At 36.7% G+C, this 14,512-nt stretch overlaps 1 protein-coding gene across 2 annotated transcripts in view; it reads left to right on the top strand.

The window, feature by feature from the left end:
- LOC119260264 (cAMP-specific 3',5'-cyclic phosphodiesterase 4D-like) overlaps nt 1-14,512 on the top strand; it is a 445,519-nt gene that overhangs the window by 26,999 nt on the left and 404,008 nt on the right. Inside the window, exon 1 of one of the 2 annotated variants that reach the window (XM_054687950.1) lies at nt 2,727-2,845. The exons of the other annotated variant lie outside the window; for it this stretch is intronic. The gene's annotated coding sequence lies outside the window, so the exon portion shown is untranslated. Of the gene's footprint in view, nt 1-2,726; nt 2,846-14,512 lie in introns of those variants that run through there. 2 annotated transcript variants of the gene reach the window in all.

Here is a 14,512-nt window from a genome sequence, read left to right as displayed (position 1 = left end):
GAGTTTGTAAAGCTCAGGGGCCCGAGAGTCAGTCTGTACCTTGGCATATATGCTGATGGAGAGAATCTACAGAAATCACAAAAGCTAGCTCAAAGATTTGCTGGATGTTTTGTGGCCATCTTCTTGGTTGATGAGATGGTCACTTCCAAAGTGTTTGGAGATAAAAATCTATACTATAGGAAATTTCTGGACAAAAATACGTATGCAGTGACTTAAATGATTAAGTTTAGAGTATTCGTGTCCTTATCTTTTGACAAATGGAGATTTTTTTTTGAAGATTTTTTTTTTTTTTTTTTAGGTTTTTATTTATTTATTTGTACAAGCACTGGGTACAGTCAGAAGCGTGGGAGGGTGAGAGAATTCACCAGAGCGGGGAGCAGAGCAGGCAGACAGACGAGGTACACTGCTGAGGGGAGCAGCAGGCGGCAGGAGAGGTCTGCGAGCCACGTGGGACCCTTACCTGGCGGGGATTGAACTGGCGCTGCAGAGGCTGCGGGCAGCTTCGCAACCCCACCGGGGAGGCCCGACAAATGGAGATTTAAACATGGGAGTTCAAGGGGATTTTAAAGGAATTTTACTAAGGGAGTGAGAAACAGATTTCTGTGTGTTGGGAATTCAATGACAATATTACCTGAAGGGCTGGTTTTTCATTTCAGACTAGATAATACACGTTATCTTTGAATAAAGAGAACAACAATTTTAACAACCTGGCTTCCTCAGAAGTTTCTTTTCTTACATTGACACTGTAGGCAGCAGCACTGTCAAATAAACAAAGGCTTGATTAAATAAAGAATATTTAAACAGAGCAGAAATATTTTTCCCTGGCTAGTCACAAATTGGATAATTCAAAGAACAAAACTTCGGAGGAAAATGCTAATGCGTACTTTTTCCTGTTCTCTGTATACTGCTATGTTTTCCTTCTTTCAAATCTCAAGTTCAATTCAGTCAGTTATTTACAGCAAACAAAAAGTGGTGCAATGTATCTTCTGTTACTGTTGTTTATGTTTTATCACTAAACAAAGCAGGCTTCCCAGATTGTTCCTTTGGGAGCAATAAAAATGACATGATCTGAATATTGTGTAGGTACCATTGTCACTTAGCAAGCATAATGATTGATTTAGTTATCTAGAAGTTTATTGCAAAGATTTTTTTTCATGCTAATGTTGTATTTGGGGCCAAATTTGCTGAAGAAACTGCTGAAGATTTGGAAGGATTTATCTTTAGTGTCAAATATCTAAGGGTGGTGTTGGGTTACTTGTAATGTCAATTTCTCTTTTTTTCTATTTTAATCACTTCCTTTGCCTTAAAAATGTTTCCCACCGATCCTTTAATAACCACAAATTTGGAGTTATGATATAATGATTAGTTGGTATAACTAACACCGCAACATGTAATGGGAAATAAGGAAAACATTGCAAAGAAAACAAGAAAAACCTGTTTCACGGGGTCTCTGTCAAGTCCCTCATGTCATAACAATCCGACCCTGAAACATTCTAGTACGTTCTTCTGTGACCTAAGATCCAAGCATCATCAGAGGAGCCGAACAAGATCCTATCTTCCCAGTTTACACTCTGAGCTTAGTTCTTTTCTTTTCTCTCCTCCCTGTCTCAGCCCCTTTCATTCTTGTTTTCTGAGGGTGGGTGAAAAGGCATCCATCTGAAAAAGTAGCTCTAAACCTGCTCTGGGAATTTATCTCTTTTCCTTTATAAATGATCATTTTGGTTTCAGGTTTATTTCAGGTCCATAAGCCCCCCCGTTACTCAGATTTAATCAAAAATGATTCTACAGAAGATTAGAGTGGGAAAAGGTAACATAAAATTGAAGCATACCTACCTGCCCGAGTGACTTAATGTAGATCATTCTGACTTCACATCATTCCTACTAAATTTAAAAGAAAGATGAAAATTACCTCAGGTTTTTGCTGCTGTAGTTCCCCTTCCGTTTCCAGAAGCAGCCCGAGTCCTTTAATGCCGGCACGGTTGGGACTGCCAAGCCAGGAAAAGCTCTTGTTCCAGGTAGAGTTGCATTTTCCCGGGTCATCTGTCCTTCCCTCAGACGATGAAGCTGTGCTTTTTCTCTGGCCTTTCGAGGGAAAGTGATTCCAGATAAGCAGATTACTGTGTGGAATATCTCATCTTTATTGTTCCAGTGCAGCCCTTTCAGCTTTCCAGAGCCAGTTAGACTTGTTATGAGGAGCTAAATGATTGGCTAGATCTGGGGCTCAGTTTCATAAATTATAGCCCAACGTACGAGAAACACGAGTCCTATAGTTGCCGTAGTCCAGAGGCCTGCCAGTTCCTGCTGTAACGCATATGTAGTCGTAATTGAGTTCTAACACGGCCTTGGACGTTTCTGTCCTAAATAGCTGACATTGCATCTTCAAGACTGTGTGAGTAATCCTACTTTTTAAAACGAACTCAATAAATTAATTACATGCCCTGAAAGGGAGTGATTGTAATTAGAAAATACTGAATTAACAGATGATTAATTTTTAAGGTGCTGTACTATTATGTATCAAGTTCAATGCAATTAATCTTAAAGCTTCTAAAACCTGGCAGGGTTATGCCAGGTTTTTTTTTTTTTTTTTGTTTGGTTATTTTTTTTTTGCTATGAAACACAGTCATGCTGTGTTTTGAAGGAGGTTGTTCAATGCATTTGTTAGCTCTGTTTGTTTTATGATGTCAGTAATGTGATAAAGGTTGAACATTAGTGGGTTAAAACAGACGGCTGCTGTCAAAGCAACGACTGAAAGAGCACTGAGCCAGGCACGTTTCAAGATTTCCCACCTCTACTGTCCCAAACTGGGAGGGAGCAGCAATTGATAACCGATCCTTTCAGGATACAGGTACACAGCAATTAGAGCTCAGAAGGAGAAATGTAATAGGATGGCAATAATACTTTTCTTCATTGTCATCTGAAGCTAACTTATGTTTTAGGGATAACTAGAAAAATTTTATATGTGCAAAAATACTCCATGTTTAGGTGTTGGAGAGCTGAATGAGAAATAACCCAGCTTGTTTATAAAAGCCTTATAAGAAGTACATTAAACACACACAGACACAATCATAATAGAAGAAAGAATGTGGAGGAATTTGTGGTTGGAGCAGATCAAATTATCCCAGGGAATCGGTTGTTAGGTTTGTTTTATTGCTGGGGGGCAGGGGGATGGGAGGGGGTCACTTCTGTTGCTAACAAGGTTTAAGATAAAGCTGGTGCAGATTGAAGTGAGAAACTGGCAACAGCAGCATTTTATTACCTTCCATAGCATATACTGAAGGATGAAATTAATACTCAGTATAGAGTGGTTAGTGCAAGCAGTTCATTTTTTACTTTTAAATCATTACTGATTTCTCCTAACCTACACTAAGAAAATGGGGGGGGGGTTGCGGGGTGGGGGGGCGGAAGAAAGGGGAGTCTTTTGTCAATGAAGCTGGCACTTAGAAATAATTTTTATTCCTCCTAAGTAATGTTTGCACTTTTCCTTTATGTAGCACAAAGCTAAGTAATTTCTTATAATCTTGGACTCTTTTTCCAGTTTGCTCTTTATCTGATTTTACCTCTTTAGAGTTATGGGTAAAGATGTGTATATTTGTGTTTTATATATATAGACCTCTAGCATATGTCATTTGAATAGTTTTTTAAAATCACGGGTTCCTTTGTCAAAGATAAAACTTGTAGTAGCTTTAGTAATTACTTGCCAATGTCCATCAAGTATTTTTTTATGCTCAAGAGGAGTTTGTTTTGGTTGCGTCTATTTAAATGACTGATGTGATTTAGCCAGTAGGAGAAAAATACTGGTTATGTTTTTGCAAAATTTTATGTTTAGGTAACGGTGGAAATGCAAAGTTTTATTAAAAACATTTTCACTTTGTGAAATATGACCCATTTCAGGTCACACCAGTGAATGAGGTTCTTAAAAGGAAAGAAAAATAATCAACACAGAATCCTTTTCTATCAACCAAATGTATAGAAAATGTAATTTAAAGAAATGTAAAATTTTAAAATTTTTTAAAAATGTAATTCTAGCGTATTCTTTTAGAAACACCTTCACTTTGTGAAGAAAGAAACCCACTTTGTGGGTTCCTTTATTCAGACAAAATAGAGTTCATAAATGAGTTTCAACAGCCGCAGACACTAATAGTAATAGTTGACTCATTCGTTTTTCTACATTCCTAACCGACTGTATTAGTGGAAGAAAGTAGCACATCTATATAAGGAATGTAATCTCATCCCTCATGGTGGTTTGCGTACATCTAGCATAAGAAGTGTTGAGGGGGAGGAAGGTAGAAGCTGCTTTATCTGAACAAGCTTCTGACTTCTAACCCTGCTCTTCTTGTGGCCAGTGTGACTTTCTTGATGCAGTTATCATATTCCCTTCCACCTTTTTCTGCTTTCATTCTTTATATTAAATGGCTTGAGCTCTTGCTGAGATGAATCAGCTACAAAGGACTTAAGTGATACACTAGGAGTATTGACATCTTGTGTTGGTGCTTCCTATAGGAACACATCTCTTCAATTCTTCTTGCGTTGTCACAGATACCTCTTTCTTGTGAAAGGCAGGGCATTAAGTAAAGGAAGAGTAGAGGCAGTAGAGGGGTCCTGAGGACTGAGTGTTGTGAGTAAGGCATTATGGGAAAAGGAGATCTCTTCAAAGAATAGTAGCTCATCTTGCGCCCTCTATTCTTTATTGTGTAAAGTCGTTTTGTCTGATGGTGAAAGTTCTTTTGCAGATAAGGTTCTGTAAAATTATGCATATCTGCCATAGACAGATGGATTTGACAAAAGATGTATCCAAAAAGGAATGTATTACATCATGAGCTTGCAATGTGTTCATGAATATACATTGGCATTTGGAAACTGTTAACACTACCTACCAAGTAATGACCTGAATCCAAACTGAAAGAAATATTATTTCTTAATTGAATTATATTTTTCAGTGTTTTATTTGGTATATTTTGCTTTTGGAAAGGCTTGCTTTTCTCCCAGACATTTTTCCAGTGTTATATATAGGACTAATCTTATTACTTAACCTTGCCCAAGATTTTAATTATTCCTAGCTGGTGTTTACAAGAGTTACTGTCCCATCCTGAGCATGTTTTAAGAAAGCAAGGCCAAAAAATCAAGCACCCTCCACCCCCAACACATCACAAAGAGTTAAATGCTTGAGATAGACCATCATTTTTCTATCAACCATCATTTTCATTTCACAGACATACAGAGTGAGACTTAGAAAAACTTGCTGACTTGAGCATGGTCCCACTGACTCCAAAGATTATTCACTAAGCCACTCTGCTTCTTGCAATTGGAAATCAGGGGGACACAATTTTGGCTAGTGACTAAAATAATGAGAAATTATACCACCTGCATGTATTTCATAATTGAAATGGAATCATCGATTATTTTTAAATTAAATTAAATCTCTGCTCCACCAACTGGTAGTGTTCCACCTCACAGAAAGAAGAGAATTATACAAATCTCAAGCATTTAACTCTTTGTGATGTGTTGGGGGTGGAGGGTGCTTGATTTTTTGGCCTTGCTTTCTTAAAACATGCTCAGGATGGGACAGTAACTCTTGTAAACACCAGGAAAATGAATATAAGAAAGTGAAAATCAAAATCAACAAAAAACTATGAACCAGAGACACTTTTTGGGGGGTGGGGGGCAGGAGGGGAAGGATTGGGGTCAGAATGGGGCGTTTGCAATTGTATGGGGGAATATAAAAATAAAATTCAATATTAAAAAAAAAAAAAGAAAATGATGGTCTATTACTGCTATTTTGTATTTGGTGAATATCAACACCACAAGGACAGACCATTTGTGAAAGAAGATTTTAATGATTAATTAGTAATGTGCTGCACAGCTCTACATTGTTATTATTACAGAAGCTCATTGTATTCGTTAACTTCATTACTTCTAAAAGCATATTTCCAATGTTGAATAAGTGCTTTTAAAGCAAAGAGAGTCTTTACTGTTTGAACTGGAAAAGTTACAAAGGCTTTTGTCCTTTTATCAGTTCTTATCTGTCTGTTACGTAGTATTCTGTGACAAGTAAATGCAGTCTTGTATGTGAGAACATATAAACTTCTTAGTGCTATATAAATGTCACTTATTATAGCTATTATCTACATGTTAATTAGCATTATAAATTATCAATTTTTAAAATGGAAAATGTCACATACATTTCTAATTGAGTAGTTTGATTAACTTTGTAAGCTTTCTAAGATGCTTTGGTCAAACAGAATGGATTTTCTTGTTGGCTAAACTTGTGACAAATTTTCCTTGTACTTAGATATAGCACTAAGGCAATAGGTGAGTTTTGCTTCAGAGCCTACATTTAGAGCTGTTAATGATGAGGTTTTAGGGATTATGGTTTCGACACAGGACAAAGTGAGTTAAAAATCCAAAAGATGGTTTGGTCTCTTTATTCGTATCTTGACTTTCTTTATTAATTTTAATGGAATAATCTTGCAAGTTTTAAAATGATGCTTATTCCCAGGTCTTTCTATCCCAGGGTTAAAATGAATGGTCAAAATGACTTTTTGAATGATTTAGAAAGTTCAAGTCACTAATTTTGATTCCAAGTTTTTAACTTGTTTTACTTAGGAAGATCATCTTGATTTTTGGAATACTGACCACAGCTGTCTGCTATATTTTAGCTGCTTGGGTGCACTGTTTTTAGGAATTTGATTATTTCCTTCAATGATATTAGTTAGGCTAAAGCAGTTATACCATATGTAGAAAATTTTTTAAAATTAAATCATAACATAAGTGCAATAAATGACCCAAATAAAAATGGAATGGATTCCTTTCCACCTTTAGTCCCTACATACCACCCAGCAATTTATGAGAGAACTCTCTAGAAATAAAACAATTTGTTTTGCAGTGCAGTTTGAAAATTGCCGATTGGGATTATTGGCCCTGCTTTCTTGTACCTTTTGTGACTGGATAAAAATATTTTTTCAGTAATGAAAGAATGCCTGTTACCTTCTTTCCCCACCCTCCAGCTTTATTGAGATATAATTGTCATATAACATTGTGTGAATTTGTGGATTATGAGATAATGACTTGGTATACAGATATTGGAAAAGGATTACTACCACAGAGTTAGCTAATACCTACATCAAGCCACATAATTACCATTTTCTTAGTTTTTGTGGTGACAACATTTAAGATCTACTCTTTTAATCAAGTTTCAAGTATATAACTATATAATATTATTTACTATAATTGTCATACTATGCATTAAATTCCCAAAACTTATCCATTTATAACTGGATGTTTGTATTTTTTGACCAGTATCTCCCCTTTTCTTGCATCCCTTTGCCTCTGACAACCTCCATTCTACTCTTTGCTTCTGTAAGTTCAGCTTTTTTGAGATTTCACATATAAGTGAGATTATATGGCATTTGTTTTTATTTGACTAATTTCAGTTAGCATTATGCCCTCAAGCAATGGACACTCAAGGTCCATTCATGTTGTTGCAAATAGCAAAATTTCCTTATTTTTTATGGCTGAGTAATATATAACTCACAGTTTCATTCTTTATTTATCCACCCATGGACACTTGGGTTGTTTCCAAGTCTGGCCCATTGTGAAAAATGCTGCAGTAAATATGGGGGTACAAATATCTCTTTGAGAAAGTGATTTAGTTTCCTTTAGATAGATACCTGGAAATAGCATTGCTGGATCATATGATGTTTCTATTTTTAATTTTTCGAGGGGCCTCCAGACTGTTTTCCATAGTGACTACACCAATGTGTTAAAACGAATATGCTTTGTATCCATTTAAATTTTTTGTTTTTGTTGAGATAACATTGGTTTTCAACCAATGACCCAGAGGTATAGGTTTATACCTCTTCAGACGCATGTTACATTTCACAACACCCACAGCCCTCCTCCATAGTCCACTGGCCTCTACTGCCTTTGCCCTTTCCCCACCCCTCTAGTAACCACAATTTTACAGTCAAATTTCTAGGGTTTGTTTTTAGTTTGGCTTTGTCTGACCCTTCACTTTGTTTCTCTGTATACCATATATGAGCGCAACTTTCTGATATTTGTCTTTATCCTTTTGACTTATTTTTCTTAGTGTTATATCTTCTAGTTCCATCCAGGTTGTTGCAAATGGCAAAATTTCATCATTCTTTAAATAGCTGTGTTGTATTCCAGTGTGTGTGTGTGCGTGTGTGTGTGCATGTGTGTGTGTGTGTGTATGTGATACCTTCTTAATCCATTCATCTGTTATTGGGCACTTAGGTTACTCCCATAACTCAGCTATTGTAAATAGTGCTGCAATTCACATGGGAGTGAATATATAGCTTTGAATTAGTGTTTTTGCATTCTTTGGTTGGATATCTAGGAGTGGAATTGCTGGATCATATAGTAGATCTACTTTAATATTTTGAGAAACCTCTGTACTGTTTTCCAAAAGGACGGGATCAGTCTATATTCCTACCAGCAGTGTGCCAGTGTTCCTTTTTCTCCACACTCTCAGCAACACTTGTTTCTGGGCTTTTTGATATGGGCCCTTCTCACAGGTGTGAGAAGGTATCTCTTTGTGGCAAAATGGGTCTTCTTTTTTTTTTTTAAGATTTATTTATTTATGCATACAAGAGCTGGGGTACAGGTCAGAGATGTGGAGGGTGAGAGAATTCACCAGAGACAGAGTGGGGAGCAGAATAGGCAGACTGACTGAAATACACTGCTGAGGGGAGCAGTGGGCGAGTCAGGAGGGGTCTGCCTCACCATGTGGGTTTCTCCCTGGCTGGCCGAGGATTGAACTCGTGCTGCAGAGGCTGTGGATTGCTTCATAGTGCGGTGCCCAACCCCTTGTGCCACCAGGGAGGCCCAAAATGGGTATTCTTGATGGACAGTTTCCTTTCATTGAGGTGGGATTCTTGTGATGTTATTCTCATTGTTGGTTTCTAGGTTCTTGCCCTTTGGCAAAGAGGAAAACACAAAGAGAATTGCTCACATATTTTTTTGTGACATGACCCCAACTAACTGAAGGAAGACTGAGACTAGTAGTCCTGTTTGTGCCTAAGAGACATAGAAAGTTGGTTTGGTTATGAAGCCATTTTTTGCCATACTGTTATTCCTTCTCTGTTCTTCCTGTCCCTCCTATTCCTTTTCTCTCTCTTCTCTAATATACCTACATAGAATTTAGCCAATAAGTGAAAGATAAATTAAAAAGAAAATTATAACCTTTATCATCTAGAAGAAATTAAGAATATTTTACTTTTAAATTCTTAAAGCCATATGTTAACTTTTCAAGACTATTAAAATTTAACTGAGAATTATTGTAGATTTTTGTTGTTGATTTAATATTTATGTCCTATAATGTCAAAAGTGGTAATGGGATATTTCTCTCCCCACATAGCCTTCTTCTGTGTCAGGTATTTGAAGTCCTTGCTTTATCATTTTAGAAAAGGGTACGGGAAAATGAAAAACTGGCAAAAATGATAAAATGACAATCATAACTTATCTACTCTCTATAGTTGAGTATTTTATGAAATTCAGAGTGAATATTAACTAATTGTTGGGGAAAACTGCTATGAAGACAGTGCGTAGCTTTTGAAGAACTGTTTCTTGCATGATCTTGAGCAAATAATGGAACTAATATAAGCTTGGTTCATGGCCTCTCTATTTTCTAGAAGCTAAAAGATTTTTCTTCACTTGGAATGTCTAAAAATTAGCAAAATTACTTGTATGACAGATAAAAAAGAGCCCAGATGCCTACTCAGTAACCAAAAATATTTCTCAGATCACTGCTATTTAAAAAATCTCTCCACAAACTTATAATTTTCTTTTAATAACACACCATAACCTGATTTTAGTTCTTTATGCTGGATATATTAGGGTCAAATATTTTTGTTGGGTGTTAAGCCAATAGTAACCTTAGTTATTTTAATGACCAAATTACTTTCCTTTCCTGCAAACTAAATTTACAGTTAAGCTATTTAAAAAATAAAGACAACAAATAAAAATCTGTTTAGTCTTCATATCCTGACCTAAGAAATAGAAGGACTAACTTATTTCACATTCTCATATTTATCAGATTGACTTAGGAGTGCCTAAAATAATTTTCCCATAACTCCATTTACTTGTTGTTTATTTCCCTAGCTCATTCCAAAAACAATTTTAATGCAATGCTGAAAAAGTCTTTATCCTGAGGCATTGGAAGACACTGGCATGTCTCAATTGTTGCATTCTGAAGATATTCTATTTAGTAGAGATTTTAAATATATCTTATTTTCATGGTATTTTAAATAAGGCAGTTCATCTATGATATAAAGTAATGCCTTGACATAGTATAATAATTTAAACAATGGTGTCTGGAGTCACACTGCCTGGATTTGGATACCAGCTCTGTCAATGAGTAGCTATGTTACTCTAGACAATTTTTTCATCTCCCTGTACTTGAAGTTCCTTATCTGAAAAATGGGAGAATAATAGTACCTGCCTGGTTGGGTTGTTGTAATTATTAAATAAATTAATATACATAAAACACTTGAAATGATACAGGACTTATAGTAAGTACTTTATAAATATTTTTCTTTCCACTATTATTACTCTAGGGAATTGATTATTTTACAAAGTGTGTATTATAGATCACTGAAATTTATTGGGTAGGTTTCAAAACTTCTAGTAGCTAATTTTTATGGGTGTTTCTAAATGGAGTCTACATGTGTCTCTGTTTCAAAGAGACTAAATGGAATCTTTCCTTTGGTGATTCAGGGTCGTCATTAGGACTCAGCATCATCATTATGACCATCTAAACCAGAACTTTGCTATAAATAAGTGGTATGACTCAAGATGACTAAGGTGATATTAGAGGGTTTAGGGAGAGTGCTTTGCACTTAAACTTGCTCTATTTCCCTCCTCTGGCTGTGTTTTAAAGGCTTGGCCTTCACTACATGGGCATATTCCATCATCCCTGCTTAGAAATTCCTGCTTCTCTTTTATTAGCCTGCTCTCTAAAAGTTTTGTAAAATGTAAGAGAATGTCTATTCACACAGGATTTTGGTTCTCTCTCCCCTGAGCACAAAGGGGTGTGAGGGTAAATTTTTTCCTTCTGGGTGAGGGTTCTGTTTTAGAACAGGGATTGGCAATCTGCCTGTGGGCCAAATCTGTTTTTGTAAATAAAGTTTTACTGGAACATGGTCACACTCATTTGTTTATATATTGTCTACTGCTGCTTTCACTCCAAATGTGTTGCTGAGTATTTACTGCAGTAACCACATGGTCCACAAGGTCTAATGAATTTATTATCTGATCTTTTAAAGAACAGGTTTATCAAACCCTCTTTTAGAGCTTTAAAGTTGGGCAGAGTCTAAAATAAATGAGCTGTCACTTTGTTTAGTAGTCTCAGCTAACCTGCATATTCAATTATCTGTAACATTGTATCTTCTAAATATATTCTAGATAAACAAGAATTTATTATAGTAGCCAACGTAGAATACAGAATAAACAGCCTGTAATAGCAATCAGGAACATTAAGAGGAGGTGAAAATGTGATTGTGAAGCAAAGTTGTGTGGGACTCATCACTTTAATGTTTATTGTGCTATTGTTATCAATACATATACCATGATGTAAAATTATACAGATTTCTATTGTGTTCTGTAGAATGTTCTAGAAATGTTACCAATTTGTAGTTACTTTTCTCACCAATGTAAATGCCCCGTTCCCTCTTTTCTTGTCTATTTATTCTTTTTCTTTCTACATTTACCTCTATCTTTTCTGTGAAATGTTTTTTCCTGACATTGTATTATTCAGGGGCATAGTGTACAGAAAAGGACTCTGAATTTGGGTTTTAATTCTGACTTGGTCCACTTTACAGAAGATAGACCTCAGAGAAGTCATATTGCCAACAGTCTGAGTTTCCTTGCTTGTTTAAGGCAGATAAGAATCCAGGCTTTGCTTGCCACATGATATTTTAGGCTGGATGTTTGGGTGGCTCCCAAATTCACATGTTGAAATCCTGATGGCCAACATGATGGTAGTGGTAGGTAGAAACTTTGGAAAATGGCTAGATCATGAGGACAGGGCCCTGGTGAATGGGGTTAGTGAACCTTATAGAAGAGGTCCCACAGAGTCCCCTTGCTCCTTCCATTTGGGGAAATAATGAAAAATACGTAATCTGGATAGAACCCTCACCTAGACATGCTGGCACCCTGATCTTGGGTTTCCAGAGCTGTGAGGAATAAATTTCCACTTTTATAAGCCACACAGTTGGTGGAATTTTGCTATAGCAGCCTGAACAGACTAAGAGACTGAACAGGAGGAACAAATGAGACTAAGTATAAGAGAGGACTCTACAAGTGCATATTATTATTGTGGCTTAATATGGTTCTCAGTTTGGCCCGGTTTCTTCTCATACAAAGATGTATATGTTTATGGACTAGAACATAGAATGGACTGTGCATGAAGGAAAATTGTTGCTTGTGCCAAGTATGAGGTTGCGGGTGTGAGAAAGACTCTTCAAACAGCATATGTATTCCTTGATGTCTGCTGCATATTCAGGTCTCTAATGTGAAAGTTTATGCTGTAGTGCAGACCCCCTGGGAAATGCACAAAGAGGAGACGAGGCTAACTTTGGAAAGGCAGAAAGGTAGTTCTATGTCAGTATAAAAGTCTGAATAGATGGAAATGATTGTTGGCTTATTTTGGCTATAGTTCTTTAAGTGAATTTAGTAAATGGACAGGAAAGTTGTCAATTTTTAGAAGATGAAAGAAGGAATAGTTTCCTCTAATGAAAATTGACTCCAGTGCTATGGAAATCAGAAGGCCTCTGTGATGAGGCCAGCACAGAATTACTGAAGGATGAAGAGAATATATGTGGTTCCATTTATTTTTTATTGGAGTCCACAAAGAAAACCAATGACCTAGTGGATACATGGCATTCATGATTATAAAATCTCATTCCACTTTTATAACCTAAGGTGGCACTAATAATTCAGCGTTGAATTGCAATTATATTGAACACATTTCCTCATAAACCTGTTGTTTTCAAATGATTTGAAATCTTTAATCAGAAAATTAAGATGTCTTTTATTTAAGTAGTTTGTCATTTTAACTCTTTTGAATTTTTAGAGAAAGTACTTTATAATTATGATCTTGAATGTGAATTTAGGGAGACCTCTTTCCCCCTTCCCAACCTCTACCTTTAATCTCTTGGTTACATTTGGAGGGTAACTATCCAAATTATATTCGTTAGCTGTTGCTGTGGAACAAAGTACTTCAAGCCACAGTTTCTTAAAATGACAACCTTTTATTATTTTCATTATCTCCTGGTTAGGTAGGGGAGTTCTGATTATCTAAGTCAGATTCTGAGTATTTATTTATTTATTTAAAGATTTATTTATGTATACAAGAACCAGGGTATAGGCCAGAGGTGTGGGGGGAGGGGTGAGAGGACTTGCCAGAGACAGAGTGGGGAACAGAACAGGCGGACTGACCGAAATACACTGCTGAGGGGAGCAGCGGGCGAGACAGGAGAGGTCTGCTGTGCCATGTGGGTAGCTCCTTGGCTGGGGATTGAACTTGTGCTGCAGTGGCTGTGGATAGCTTTATAGTGCTGTGCTTAACCCCTTGTGCCAGCAGGGAGGCCCAGATTCTGAGTATTTTAGCTGGCCTTACTTATGCATTAGTGGTTAGCTGGCAGCCTAAGTGGTCTTTAATTGGGAAAGTTCAGCACATCTTCTTGTATATTTCTTCCCTGCTCTCATCCCTCCAGCAGGCTACTCCAGGCTCTGAAGGTGGCAGTTAGGATCCCAAAGTAGGCAAAACTGGTAGTGTAAGAGCATAGGTGACAACACACATGCACTTTTCAAGGCTCTATTCACGTCATATTTACTAATACTCACTGCTCAGAGCAAGTCATGGTGGAACTCAGTCTCAGTGTAAAGAAATGTAAATTATGAGTCAAAAGGTAGAGACGTAAATTGGGCCTCAATCTGTTAGATGTAATTTTATTATTTTTGTCCATCTAGTAGCCTCTATTTAGACTGTCTTACTGTTCATAAACACTTCTACAGAAATTCTAAAATTCTACTTAGTTATTCTTCGCATATTAAACTTAAAGCTTGGTGAGAGAGTTGGTTGTTATTAAAGGCTAAAATGAAAATTTTACTATATTCAACATCTCTGAGCTCTATTTTGTCTCCAACTAACTTCTTTACACACTATTCAGTCTTCTATAACACTTGGAGGACTTTGGTGGGTGGGTCTGTAGGTTTAGTCTTCGGTGTGCTCTTGCTTTTTGCTTTCCTCTCCTAAAATCCAGGTTTGCATTTCTTACTGCCCACTCTACAAGTCCTGGAGAAACTGAAACTGAGTATGTTTCAAAGAATACTCATTACCATTGTTTGGGCATTCACTCATGCCTTCAATTAACAAATGTTTGGTGAGTGGTACCCGTACTATTTCAGGCATTGTAAGACAGTGGTGTAAAAGTCAAGCAAAGCAAAGGTCCTCCAGGAGTTTACAATCTAATGGGTATTTGACAGACATTAA

The sequence above is a fragment of the Talpa occidentalis genome, unplaced genomic scaffold, assembly GCF_014898055.3.
Source record: "Talpa occidentalis isolate TD23 unplaced genomic scaffold, MPIMG_talOcc4v2.1 talOcc4.6, whole genome shotgun sequence".
In the NCBI taxonomy this organism is placed as follows: domain Eukaryota; kingdom Metazoa; phylum Chordata; class Mammalia; order Eulipotyphla; family Talpidae; genus Talpa; species Talpa occidentalis.
This window is presented reverse-complemented; position numbering and strand designations above follow the sequence as displayed.